At 35.7% G+C, this 13,623-nt stretch overlaps 1 long non-coding RNA gene across 1 annotated transcript; it reads left to right on the forward strand.

Annotated features, from left to right (window-relative positions):
- Positions 1-27: 27 nt before the first annotated feature.
- On the forward strand, positions 28-7,430 carry LOC138353966 (uncharacterized). The gene is made up of 2 exons (XR_011223342.1): positions 28-961; positions 3,096-7,430. It is a non-coding gene; the product is annotated as an uncharacterized lncRNA (long non-coding RNA).
- The last annotated feature ends 6,193 nt before the right edge of the window (positions 7,431-13,623 follow it).

Consider the following 13,623-nt stretch of genomic DNA (forward strand, 5'->3'; position numbering starts at 1 on the left):
AGTCATTCCCTCCTAACTACTGCTATCCAGTCCTGTTTATTCCACTTCTTGCAAGTTGTTTACATGTTTCCACGTGTTAATTAAGAAGGCAATAGCTACCCAAGTTTTGGGATGTTGCACATCCTACACTTGTGTAATACTCTCATTCTACTGTTACTAGTATTTCCTCTTAACTTTCCTTTAGGTAGTAAGGTAATGAACTTAAGGTCTTACAGAAGTAGTGTATTTATGAGAAAATGGCAGAAGACTTTTCATACCCTATTTTTTTTTTTTTTACTACATTCACACTGCAACATAGTTTGGTCTACCACTCTTCATTGGCATTTAATACCTAACAAGGTGCCATTGTCACTATTTCCTGCTTTTTCTGTTTTATCCTACATCGATTTTCCTCTGGTATATTCCTGTTAAGACAATTCTTCATTTTTTTCTAAATCCAAACTTTTAACTGATAGCTGCTACATATTCTCTGCAGCTTAGTGCCTTCTATTGGTGATTACTTTGATAGTTGTTACAGTGTATAATACTTCATATATTATGTTGAAATAATGTTAATGTAAGCCAGAAGTATTAGATGGGATTGAAGATGGGATGGGAGCTGAAGATAACCTGAAGATAACCTCGTAAGAACAAGAAGTTTCCAGCAGGCATGTGGTGGTTTAAAGATGAACCTGAGCCATTAGTAGGCATGTCCTTAGTTAATCAGTTTGTATATATACTATAATGGTGTGTCTGGGCTCTGTAGAACAAAATTTGTTGAATTTATATGTCAAGAACATGTTATATAGTCACTAGTTTCTGGCATAATATGGAGCATCTCGTAAATGTTTTATTTCCTTTCAGCTTGTCTGAGAACCAGTCGCTGCTTGTAATGCCTCCCTGGTATAACTTGTGGTTGTTGGCTGCAATGGCCTTGTCCATGATACTCCATTTCTTCATCTTGTACTTCGAAATTTTTGCGGTAAGTTATAAGAGTTGAGTAGCAGTTAATAGGAGTGATATAACTTGCATATAAAATGAAAGTTTAAGTAAGATTTAGATATAGGAAGGACTTGAGTAAATACAGGTTTGGAAATAGGGTTGTTCAAGTGTGGAACATTACCAGGTAACATAATAAATGTGTGATAACTTGGTAATTCCAATCATAGGTTATATATATGAACTAGCTTGAATGGATATAAATAAGAGCTGCCACATATGGGCCAATAGGCTTTCTACAATTTCCTTAATTCTTTTCTGTAATTCTTATGCTTTTGTTGAATTAATAAGATTTATTTTTAGAAATTGATGAAAAGACATTTAGTAGTATGTGGGGATTGAAAGAAACAAAGGATTTCTGGGGGAGCCCCCCCCCCCTCCCCCATGGCTTCCCTCAAGGTATTTTGCTGAGATTACCCCATATTATAAGGTCACATCAATCATGGGTTGTTGTTGTTTAGGGTCAATACCAATTGGCACCACCAGGCAGCCTGGCCTCTGCTCACAGCTGGCTTCCCTGATCAGTTCTGTTGCTGGTGTTATGGTGGAAGATTCTACCACTAGTGCTCCAGTCACCCAGTTGTGAGCTTGAAGGAGTGAGACTTGCCAAATGCTGATCATCCTTGGACTTTATTCATCCTGCAGGGGGCTATTTGCATTTGCATTCTTTGATTTTAGTATTAGCTTCACGTGCTTGTTTTATCTCGCGCTTGTGTGACGTTGGTTTTTTGATGCAATTCAGGCCATATGCCTCTAAGGCTTTCCTGGATGCCTGCTAGCACTCCCTCTGCAATGACAGGTATCGTCTTTGGTGTATTCACCTGAGGGGCCAGGCCACTAGAGTGGAGGACCTCACCTTGGGTTAGTCACAGGACTTTGGCTCCTCTGTTTGGGTCCTTGACTCGGGGAGGGGGGGGGGGGTATTTTCTTATTAGTTATGCTGGAGTGTGCTGGGTGTCCATGTGTATATTTATAGTGTGCTACAGTTGTCTTTCATAGGCTGGTTGTTTGGCTGCATTTAGTGACTTCGTCTGGCCGGTGGCCCGAGTGCCTGAAGTTTCTGCTTGGTTAGCTACCTTCAGGCCCTAGTAATCCTGTCACAGGTTTCTGGTGTGGTCTTGTTATAGATTGGCCTGTCAAGCCTGTGCTCTCCAAGTGCAAGCTTGATGGGTGTTCATCTTTGCTATGTGACTGTGATCATTCTTTCTACCTCTAGAAAGAGCCCCAGAGGGCTCTACCAGAAAGGGACGTTTCATTACATTTAATAGTGGGTTTATTTTTATTACGTAAGGAATCTCTTAAGTGTAAAATAAAGTTTGTATTGGGCAACCATTGGTAAATGTTATTTAAATGGGTTCATTTTATAGAGGTCTTGTTTTTGGAGGTGACAGTATATTTGCAGTGTGCAAATAACTGATATGTAAAGAAAGTTTGCATACATAACCATAACTATACTTAATATAACATACCTAAAGTTCCCATATTTACTATATGCAAAAGCATATTTTAAAGTACAGTGTAGTCTCTGATGCGTGTGACTGGTGGTTGAAAACTTGGCTTCCAAGCACAACGTTGTGCCAAACCATCACAATGGAAACAATAGTCCTATAGTTATTTTTTTTCCTTGCATTGGCAAATTTAAATGAGACTACCTTTGCATTGTGGCATTAAAGATAAATATTCCTAAACTTTGTAACACTTTCCTGTGTATAATGATCCTCATCACTGAAAAAATGTTCTCTCAAGAAAGCCAGATGACATTGAAATGTTGTAATAACATGCCCTGGGTTACGGTGCACAAACTTAGAAAGTAAACAGTGACTGATTGGACGCAGTGCCTTTCAGTGACGTTATCGTGCTTTTTGGATTTCTGGTTGTAAGGATAAAATTACTATACGTGTAATTTTAAATCCTTTGAGATTCAGTGAATTTTTGTATTAACTGTACTGTATTGACAAATACACGTAAAATAGGGGTTCAGGTATAGTTAATAAACTGCTGTTTTAAAATCTCATTTATATCTAGATAAAAATGCCGAAATATAAGTTTCACTTCATTTTAATGCTATTAGACTACTTAATTGTTTTATAACTTTTTGATCCTTATCTTTTATACAGGTGGTGTTCCAAGTACGGCCCCTCTCTGTAGCACAATGGATCGCCGTGTTACAAATATCCTTCCCCGTTATTATTATCGATGAAACATTCAAGTTCCTTTCTCGTAAGTATGCTGTTGGCGAGAATCCACTTTACTCCTGCCACTGGATTGTGCTTGCCTGGGCTCTATACATCACCTACATTAAATACGATTTCTTTTAATCTTCAGTTGTCTCTTAGGTAATTAAATTGCTAAGATGTATACAGATATTGTATGGCAAATTTAAATTATAGTGCATCAGGAGCTGATTATTAACCCTTAATGAAAAGTGTCTAACATGTTATCTAGGGTTAGGGTTGTTACTGATGGATTATACAGCAGACTCTTGTCATTTATGGATACAGCAGACTCTTGCCATTTATGGATACAGCAGACTCTTGCCATTTATGGATACAGCAGACTTGCCATTTAGGGTTTGGGCTATTTGTAGCCAGCAGAATTGACTAAATGTTAGAAAAAGAAACTCATTAGGTGATGCATCAAAATTCTGGGATAAGTGGGACTGCAATCAAGTGGGTCTTGATTATAGCCACCATGTTATAATTTCATCTACATCATAATCCCAGTGTTAAGTCACCTGTTTATGGAATCAAATCACCTTCTAAGGTCAACACCACAAAGCCCTAGGCCACATAAATAGTTGCATTTTTTACTTGATTATATTTCAAATGTGGTAATTTTTGTCAGAAACCTCTTCCCTGCTTTCTCGTATGACCTTCACATCGGCATTTGCCATTCAACCACTTGCGGGCGTTGAGTGAATGTGTATTTTGTGAATAGTGAGAGCCTGCTGTAATGACATTTTTTACCCATGTGTACTGACAAAGTTGTGTTCCCTATTGCCACTGCAATGTCCAAGTTTGAGAATCGGTGTGCATGTAATGACCAGTGTTGAGGCTCGTTAAATATGACAGTTATCAGCATTTTATTCTACAGTATTGGATCATGTTTTTAAGGCATGTTTTGTCCTGAAAATACTGGAAATATTGATGGAAATGAACTGTATCTGAAATGAAAGTGTTTAGCTAAATCTTTGGATATCGCTGGTATTTTTTTAGGATAGTACCCCCAGCTTCAGAACATTAGACACTGGTTTGAAAAGATGCCATGGAATATTTGTTACAATGAGTCCCATTTGAAACTGAAATCTTTCTTGTATGGTAAAGAGGTCATGAATTTTATCCTATTCTTATCATTGCCTCTATTGATGATGTATTACATGGTGAGCACATTTGAAGCATGGAAGATTGTAAGGCATTTTTTTCCATTATTTATAAGCAGTAGATTGCATTGTTGTATAGATGTCAATAAGGTTTAATATGAATTATGGTTAACTTTGTTACTGGTGGGACTTTCCAAGTAAACACAGTTACGCACTATGCAGTGTCTTGCAGCGTACATGTGATGGGGTTTTGTTACTAGAGTAGGAAGCACAAGGCATTAATCATTAGGCAGTTTTATAAGCTTAGTTATCTGTTTGCTAACCTTATCTGTTTTAATTTACCCATTTTTGGTATTAATAAGTGTATCTCAAATTGAATCCATTAGCTGATCGTTTAAATCTGCTCAATTTTATACATACTCGTGCGTGTTGAGCAGGTATAATTGAATGATCTGACATTGAATAACTTGTGTTGTTCAGAAATATCTAGTATAAATTTGATTAATGGGTAGCTCACTTAAAAGTAGAATAAGTGGCCCAGTGCAGAAGTTGTCAGCTGTACCACCAGAATAAATACCAGGTCTCATAACTTTATATTTGATAAACTTGATAAAAGTTTAGGATGTTGATAGCACTGTTAGCACTTGTAGTATTTCCTTTTTCAAATCTTAGGGCATGAACTCTTAACACTAAAGTTTTTCTTCTACATACACAATTTTTAAATATCTCTGTGAACGATTCCTAATAATGAAGTAAACTAAAAATACATTCTAGTATACATAAAGTATACTAGACAGCAATTTCCTTTCTGGACCCCAGCCAAAAATGTAATATTACGCTGGAACGCCTGTATTGTCATCCTGGAAATTCAGAGAGAAACCAAGTCAAAATGTTGTAGTTTGTTCTAACCAATATGTGAAGTTAAACTATTGTTGATGCTGCACAATTGTTTAGAGTGTACTGTATGTGTGATGGATATTGGTATTGTCTGAAGTGGTGGAGATTGAAGATGATGAGCTTCTTTCAGCTGTCGAAGTTGTTGGGTTGTGTGATGAATTGAGTGCCAGTGGTTTGATGCAGTGTTTCTTAGCAACCCTTACAAAAACCCCTATTTAAAGTTGATTTATACCCTGTGTTCTAGTGTTGAAAACCTGCACATATAATTTGTAAATTTTCATCTCCCTAGTGTTAAAATCACTCTTCCTTAAGGTCTTAAAAATATATTTTCAATTTTGTTATGCTTTCATATTTCTGTTTCTATTCCTTATCTTTTTCTTCCACTAATTGTTGTTACATTTTGGGAAGTAAGGGCTTGTTCATCAGTATCCACTTGCTTATTTCAACAACAAAGTCATTGTTAACAAAAATACTTGCATATTCTGGCAAAGTCTTCATATCCTTTTAAATTTGCCTCATCTTGTTTTGGAAGGAGATGAGAGGTAAGCAAAAAATAGTTTACAATATTACTGTTAGGTCTACTTAGTCGATGGCTGTTATAAGATGTCTGAATAGTGGTGCTTGAGGTTCTTAATGTCTTGATCCATGGCTTGAATCAAAGATATATTAGGGGTAAACAATTTACCAATTTTATTTGCATTCATGAATGTCCTGTAGTAAATGAATTAAGCTGTTAAACAGCTCAGTTTTGCTGTTCTGTGGCAGTTCAACACTTAGATGCTCCTTCATCTCTGACATGAAGTTCTTATTAAGCCATTCAGTAATTTTTACTTAAGACATCCATGCATTTTGCTGGGTATTATAAACAAGGAGGCATGTGGTGGTACCTCTGAAAACCCTTAGTTTTTCTAATCCATCACAAATTTGCATTTGCACAGTATAACACAGTTAAACTGTTACCCCTCTTTGTTGTGCTTGTAACCACCAGAATTTTGCCATTGAGGAACCATATTGTGCAACATACTCCAGTAGAAACTTGGCTCATCATTATAAACATGCTCTTGTGATAACGTTTCTGGTCCTGCACAATCTCCGCAAATTTACACAAATGATCCTCTTTTTCAGTTGTATCAGCTGGTTGCCTGTCTGTGTATTGGAATGTACTTTATTACTGTACTTGGTTTTTGAAGCTCTTGAATCATTCATCCATACACTGTACATTGCTCAGTAATGTTCTGCGATTTGCGAAATTCTCTGGCTTTCTACGAGCAGTAAGCCAGACCATGTGTTGTCTTGCTTCTTTGGTACTCTGTATACACAACTATTTGGGATGCTGCTCTGGAATTTGTTACCTTTTTTTTTCTTAAGTCATCACTGAACACTCTTGGAGTTATTACTTTTGAAGCCATCTTACACATTCCCTACATTTGTAGCTGATACGGAAGGATGTTGGAAAATTTAGGCAATTTTCTCAGTAATGAATGCTCCAGTGCCGAGCCAGTATCCAACATAAACTGTAGTTGGTGAATCTGTTGTCTGTGTGGGGGTTACCTGTGCAAGAGGCACTTGTGTTATGCTTAGGGTTGCCACCTTCCATTTGATTGCCTCGCCTTTGATTTTAAAACCTTATGCAAAGCTTTAATCGCACAACCCAAAAACAAGAAACGGCTATTCAAGTAAGCAGTGTCCAGAGAGAAAATTTTTGTCTGATACTGATCAATATTATACCTGTAATATTTTTTTTGTTTTTTTATAGAATAAAAGTGTCATAAATTGAATGCATCAAGAGACATATGAGCAGTTTCTAGTCATACAGGAGGATGAACCATAGATTGAATAATGTATTGACTTATGCACATTTAAAGCACAAAGAAAACTTCAAATGGGGGTATTTTACAATTGTAATATTGTAATAAGAGTACTGGTATCAAGTTTGATCATTTTTGTTTAAAATCGGTTCCGAGATATCTTGAGCTCTTGATCTTGATATATCCGAGATATGACTTATTTCATGTAGTTTCTGAAAGCATTCTGTAGTTCTTCATTAATACAAGGTGGTGAATTCCAGAATATAAGTAAACAGTTACTTTGTTCTGCTTCACTTCCAAGTGGTCAAGATAATTGAAACGACTCACAATGTCTGCTAGACATTTCTGTATGTTATTTATGACAAAAGTAATTGACAGTAACTAAAATATTTAAAGCAAAATCTTTGAATAAATAAATACAAAAGAAATGTGTTTTACATTGAATTCTGGCATATTGAAAAGCAGTATTTCCTCCCCTTTTTTTTTCTTTTTCTATCCATCTTGCAGAATTTTTTTATATTAAATTATTTTATTAATATTTTTTTTTAAAGATTTGATGATTGAGGTGTGAAATTTTGAACTTCAGTAATTTAATTAATAATAAGGCTGTTGATCTTCAGGCTGTGGCCTGCACTCCTAAGTGTGAAGTGTGAAGTTAGGTCTGCACAGCAACTTCCACTCATAGGTGTTTTCACACACACTGGTATGTTCAGAGAAATTCTTTATGAAATGATATATCCTACAACTTTTTTTCTGCCTCAAATATCCTCACAGGGGAAAATCCTTTTTCATGCATAAAAATATAAAGTTGTTGAATCTAGGGCCAAATTGCATTCACACCCAAGGAGGGAAACCTTTTTTTTTTTTTCCAATCAGAAGAAAAAAGTACCAATATGAATTAAATCAATGGATGTGATCACTTAACAACACTGGTTACATGGATTTGATTACAGACAATGAGTGTTTCATTCACTAATTACATTTGGTGTTGTCTTAAACATTTCTAGATTGATATAAATCTTATCAATTTGTATTTATATGTACAACACTTGCCTAAAACTGATCAAAATGAATTTTAATAATTTATTGTGATCTTGAGTTTACCGTAAGAGGAGTCTGGGACCCACTTAGGTAAGATCCTAACTTTAGTTGGCTCTGGTTTACCATACTATTTATTGTGGTTGTTCAAGAGAACCTTAGACCTTAAAGTCTGACAAAGAACCATGAAAAATCTTGTGAAGGTCCCACTTTAAGACATTCAGAAGCCAATCTGTAATCCCTCTTGTAGTTGCTTTTAGAATGTTGAATTGCCTCAGGCCCCTTGTGTACATATTGTACCTTTTTGTTGAAGCTAATTTGCACTTTTTATAGTGCCTGTTCTAAGTTATGAAGAATTGTTTTGTACATTTGGAGTCCGTCTTTAGTATATTTTTCTAGTATACATTGATATAATAAACCCATGTATATTGACGAATTTGCATATACATATGTATGTATGAGCAAATTTAAGGTTTGGATCATATTAGTACTGTACAGTAGATTTGAGAAGTTTCAAATATTTTTAGTGACCATACAATTGTGTTAATAAAATGTATACCTGCATGGTTGTGTAGTGAAGATACCTGTGAGCTTCTTCTCACTGTACAGCCAATCACAGGCACACTCAAAGACCTCTGATTTTACTGTATTGTATGTATATTATTTTTTTTCCCTGTGTATTGTTAATTTCTTGTTGTTCATTATTTTGGCTAACCAAGTAAGTTAATAGCCAGCAATTACTGTTTCATCCATCTTGGAGCCTATCCAAACATTAGCTTGGAGATAGTGAGCTAGCAAGTTACGTCATGATATTGATTATACTTCCTCAGCAAGTTGATCAGTCACCAATTGTATCCATAGAGGTAAGTTTGAACACTTTACCATTGTTTTGCTTGTGAAGCAAGTTGCTCTTTTGGAGAGCTTGGGGTAGATTGGTGTACTATTACTTTGCTGAAATGACCTCCATAATCTATCCTGAATTGGTGTAATTTAGTGTCTTGAAACTACTTTCACAAAGAAGGTGAATGTAAGCATGAAAGATTCAATACTTCATAAGTCCAAGATTATGCATATACAGAGTGATATTCCCTAGTTTTGAGAGAACAAAAAGGTTCAGTTCTTATTTAGACTATTGCCAAGTAAAATGCAAAATTATTTCTAGCATAAGATCTCCAAATACACTAATTTGAATTATTCAGTTAAGCTACTGAGTACCATACCTCTCAAATGCCATAAAATGTTGCATGTTTAGCTAACTTATACATCTTGTATTTAGCCTTTGACATATTAAATTGGAAAGTTCTCATGGCCATTTGATAGAATAGAAAACTGTCCCTTAATGTCAAAACTATCATTGTGCGTTATTATATATCTGGTATTGATGTGCAGACGAGGAGTCACAATAACGTGGCTGGACTACCGTGTAGTTACAATCGAGGAGTCACAATCGACTTGAGAATGGTCCAAGATGGACCGAGACGTCGTCGTCCCTTCACTTTCTAGTGTGTGGTTTGGTCAACATATCTGGTATTGTGTTGGTTTTCAGGATGAGAAACTTTACTGCCCGGATGTGTCTTTCACATCTAATGCCACTTGATAAAATCTTTAGTGAATGATCCCATCAACATGGATCAGTTTAACACCCCCTTCCCCTCGTTATAGAAACTAGTGACATTACCAGGTTTTGACTCATCTTTGTTATGTATACAGTAGTTCTATATAGCATATTGGGTTAGTGCTCTTATACTGGTATCCTGAATGATATCTAGGCTTTTGTTTAATATTGTACCATAGATGGGGTTATATAAACTTCTTGGCTGTGTACCAGCCATAATTAATGGCTTTGGTGTAACATAATGGCAGAACAGTCTCAGTTGTCCAATCTCATGTTATTCCTAATCAGTTCAGGTCTAGCTTGGGAATTCATAATTGAAGCTTGCAAAGTCCATATTGTGAAGCTGAAGGGAGGGTATCATGTTCTATTGGAACAGCTTCACAAGAAGAACAATGGATTTTTTTCAGACTTATTCTGCTCTAATGATTGGTGAAAATGTCAGCAATTTCAATAAGACATCTTCAATAATAATGAATCTTGTTTCATACATTGGAGAAAATAGAAAGCTATGCTGATAAGAATTCAATCAAAGATACAGCTTTGTAGTTATCTTTGACTCGAACCTTGGTGTGCCAACTTTTAACCATCATTTTACATTAAATTACAAATGTACAAGTTTTCATGTGTGTGAAGTGGCAAGTGCCTTAGTAAATAGATAACATGGTGTGAAATTTCAAATGTTTAATGAATGTACTACTGTATTGAATACAGTGTGGTATTGTAATGGATATAAGTACAGTAACTGATTCTACAGTTTTGTTATGTAATTAAATATTTTTGTATATCATTATCATTCCCATTTTTCTTTTGGTGAAGCATAGGGCTGCAGAAAATTAGTATGTGCAAATGAAATTTTCAAACTGAACACTTTCACATTTACAAAATTGCCTCTTCCTTCCCCTCCCCCCTTCTCTTTTGTGTTCAGTCACCATTATCTGTCACTTATAAATCTGCTCATCCTAAACACTCCATCAGTCTAATTACGTCCATTCATTCAGCAGCATGACCAAAGTATCTCTTACTCTCGATCTTGTGAATTTCTAGCTTTTACAGTAGGCACCTTTTCTTGCCATTTATATTCCATTACTCTAACACCACACATGCTTTCATAATGTCCCTCCTCCTGATAATTACTGTACTTTTCATTAATGTCTGTTTTTATGGTTTAAAGTGTTTATCTTTTAACTAGGTATCTCTTTTAACCACATCTCTCTAGCTGCTAATCAGGAATTGCATTGCACCACCCACTTCTTTCCACTCATCATCATCAAGTTGTACAAACTTGTCTTTTTGTCAGTCAAATTCCAGGTATTTAAACTAATCAACAGCTTGTGGTACTATTCCGTTTACATGCACGTTTTCTCTCGCCATAATTAATTTTGTCAACATTCACTCTATTGGCAATCTCCTTTCACAAATGCCAATAAAAGTTTTAAGCAGTCTTAAAATCTTTATGCATGTGTAGTTTAGTTAATTATGTTAGTATTATGGATAATTTCTTTTGATGTTTATTAATATGAGCAGTAGTGTGATGGTACTCGCTTGATACTACAGTTTTTCTGAATATTTTCTCCTGCAATTCACTTCAGAATTATTGAACGTAAATCACCATCTCGTCAAAGTATGAAATGAGTAATAGTTGCGATTAATGTAATTATTTCTTGAATATCTCTTAACAAGGGATTTAAGTTTTTCTAGTTCCAGATTTTGTCCTTGAAAATTTGGTTGATATCAGATTTAAACGTGTCGATAGTCTTGGACATGTTTTTTCATGCCAATTCTAATGCCCTCCAGCAAGTATGGTTGTACTGTAATTGGTGTTCTTTATAGTTTATATAATAAACGTGATCAAAGCTTCGTGTGAAGGCAGGCACTGGATTCTACGTAATGACCTTGTTCAGCTTGCTAGGATTTTTTTTATTAGCAATTTCATTTAATGCATTGCATGTGGTGTTAGAGCACTTATCACATGTAAAGGTTTCATAAAGTATGAATTAACTATCTTGTAAGATTTAATGAAATTCTGAGAACACACATTACATATATAACTGCCAAAGACCATCAAATTGTGTGGAACTGCCCAATGACATTTTAAGTTTTAATCTGCAACATAATTGATTTTAGCGAGAGTAATAGTGCACTAGTGTCATATTATACGGTATGCTGTGGTTCAAGTACTTTCATGAATTTGAAATGTAATGAAAATTAATTTACTGCACAATCTTCAAATATATTATTTGCAAATTCATCTGCTGTATGGTACATTAAAAGCACACTATCAAGAATCAGCTTTATTAAAAAAAATCTCTGATGGATAGAAATTTACACACCTCTTTAGAAAATCTATTGAAAGTGTAAAAAAGCTGACTTGTCAAGCATACCCTCCTTTATATATAGTTACATTCTCCAGGCTGAGGGTTTACACAATGGCCTTACCTCAGTTATTGTGCGTGTTGCTCTAGTTCTGTAGTGGTTTTAGCACATCAGCTCGGCCAGTGTGCCTGTAGGCTGCGGCCGAGCCGATGCAATGAATTTGCCAATACTGTATTTATATAGTCTTGCATTTAATAATTGCAGCTATTTATTATTTATATGATCCCATTATTGACCAAATATTTAAGATTTTTTTTTTTAATTTTAGCCATGTAACATGTAAATGAAATAAATGGCTTGCCCGGATGAAATTTAATAGCTATATTCATACCTGCGCATGTAACATTGCAAATCCACCTTGGGATGCAGAGCATTATTCTTGTAAAGTGCCCTTTATTGTAATATTTATTTAGGACCAAAACTCATCTTTACTCATCCATCAGGCTGTTCCTATGGTTATGTCGGCTTATTATCTGTAGCTATTTATATTTGGCATGAGGTAATTTGTAGTACAGTATTGATGACATTTCTGGGTAAACCGAAATATTTTTAAACAAATTTTACCCCAGTATATTTGTTAAATGTGTTAAACATACTATTAATCGATTATCATATTCATGTTAACTGTTGCCCAGGTATCTGGCCCATGAATTATTACCCAGCATTTCCAACACTCCATTCATTATGCTGATAGGTTTTGTATACTGGTAACAGTAAAGTTCAGGACTTGTATAAGTTTTTTTTTTCTCTCCTAAAATGTTACAATAAAGGCCAGTGTGCAAGTGTAATCATTGGCATCATACATGTCATTAGCAATAGTTTAGTGTTGCTTTGACAATTTAACATTCCTTAAATTAGTTTTGTTTTGGAACACCGGTTTCACCATGTTTTGACACTTACATTTCACCACTCTTACTCATTTAAAGTGTTAAGAAGAGATTTTGCAGGTCACAAGAGTAGAGTTTAATATTTCATATAATAGGATAAAGGTTAAGTAAAGTGTGCTACATAGTTTGTATAATTTTTATTTTATATTTATTTTTTTTATAGTAGTATTGTGTGAATTGGCTCCAAGTTAAACCACATCTCTATCACAGGACACCACACTTGTGATGTTTATGTCCATTCCCATTTTTCTTTATATACCATGATGTGTGTTTTATTACATAATAAAATGTTTAAGAACAAAGTGTCTTAAACCCCTATTATATTTAGAATGTGTGAGAGAGCCTCTTGTGCATCATTCTTGAGCAGTAGGGGGCTTCTACCCCGAACGCCTGCTTGCTGTGCATGGCTAAATTTTGAGGGTATAAGCCACACGCTACTTCGTGGACGACAGTCACTGCCCCTGGGGCGTCTCTTGTGAGAGCGACCTTCAGCATCCACGATGCGCTCAGGCCTGTGGATGTCGTGGCCAGCTACCTGTATGATAGGCTGCGGGGTGGGGGACGGTCTCCCATCCACCTGGAAGACATCGGGAATTAAGCCTTGCTCACAGGAGGAAAGGGAGCGCACTCCCGGGAACTGTAAGGCGCACCTGCCAGCGTCGGTCGAGTATTCAGTTAACAATACTTCGTGTCGGCCTCATAGCGTCC

The sequence above is a fragment of the Procambarus clarkii genome, chromosome 6, assembly GCF_040958095.1.
Source record: "Procambarus clarkii isolate CNS0578487 chromosome 6, FALCON_Pclarkii_2.0, whole genome shotgun sequence".
In the NCBI taxonomy this organism is placed as follows: Eukaryota; Metazoa; Arthropoda; class Malacostraca; order Decapoda; family Cambaridae; genus Procambarus; species Procambarus clarkii.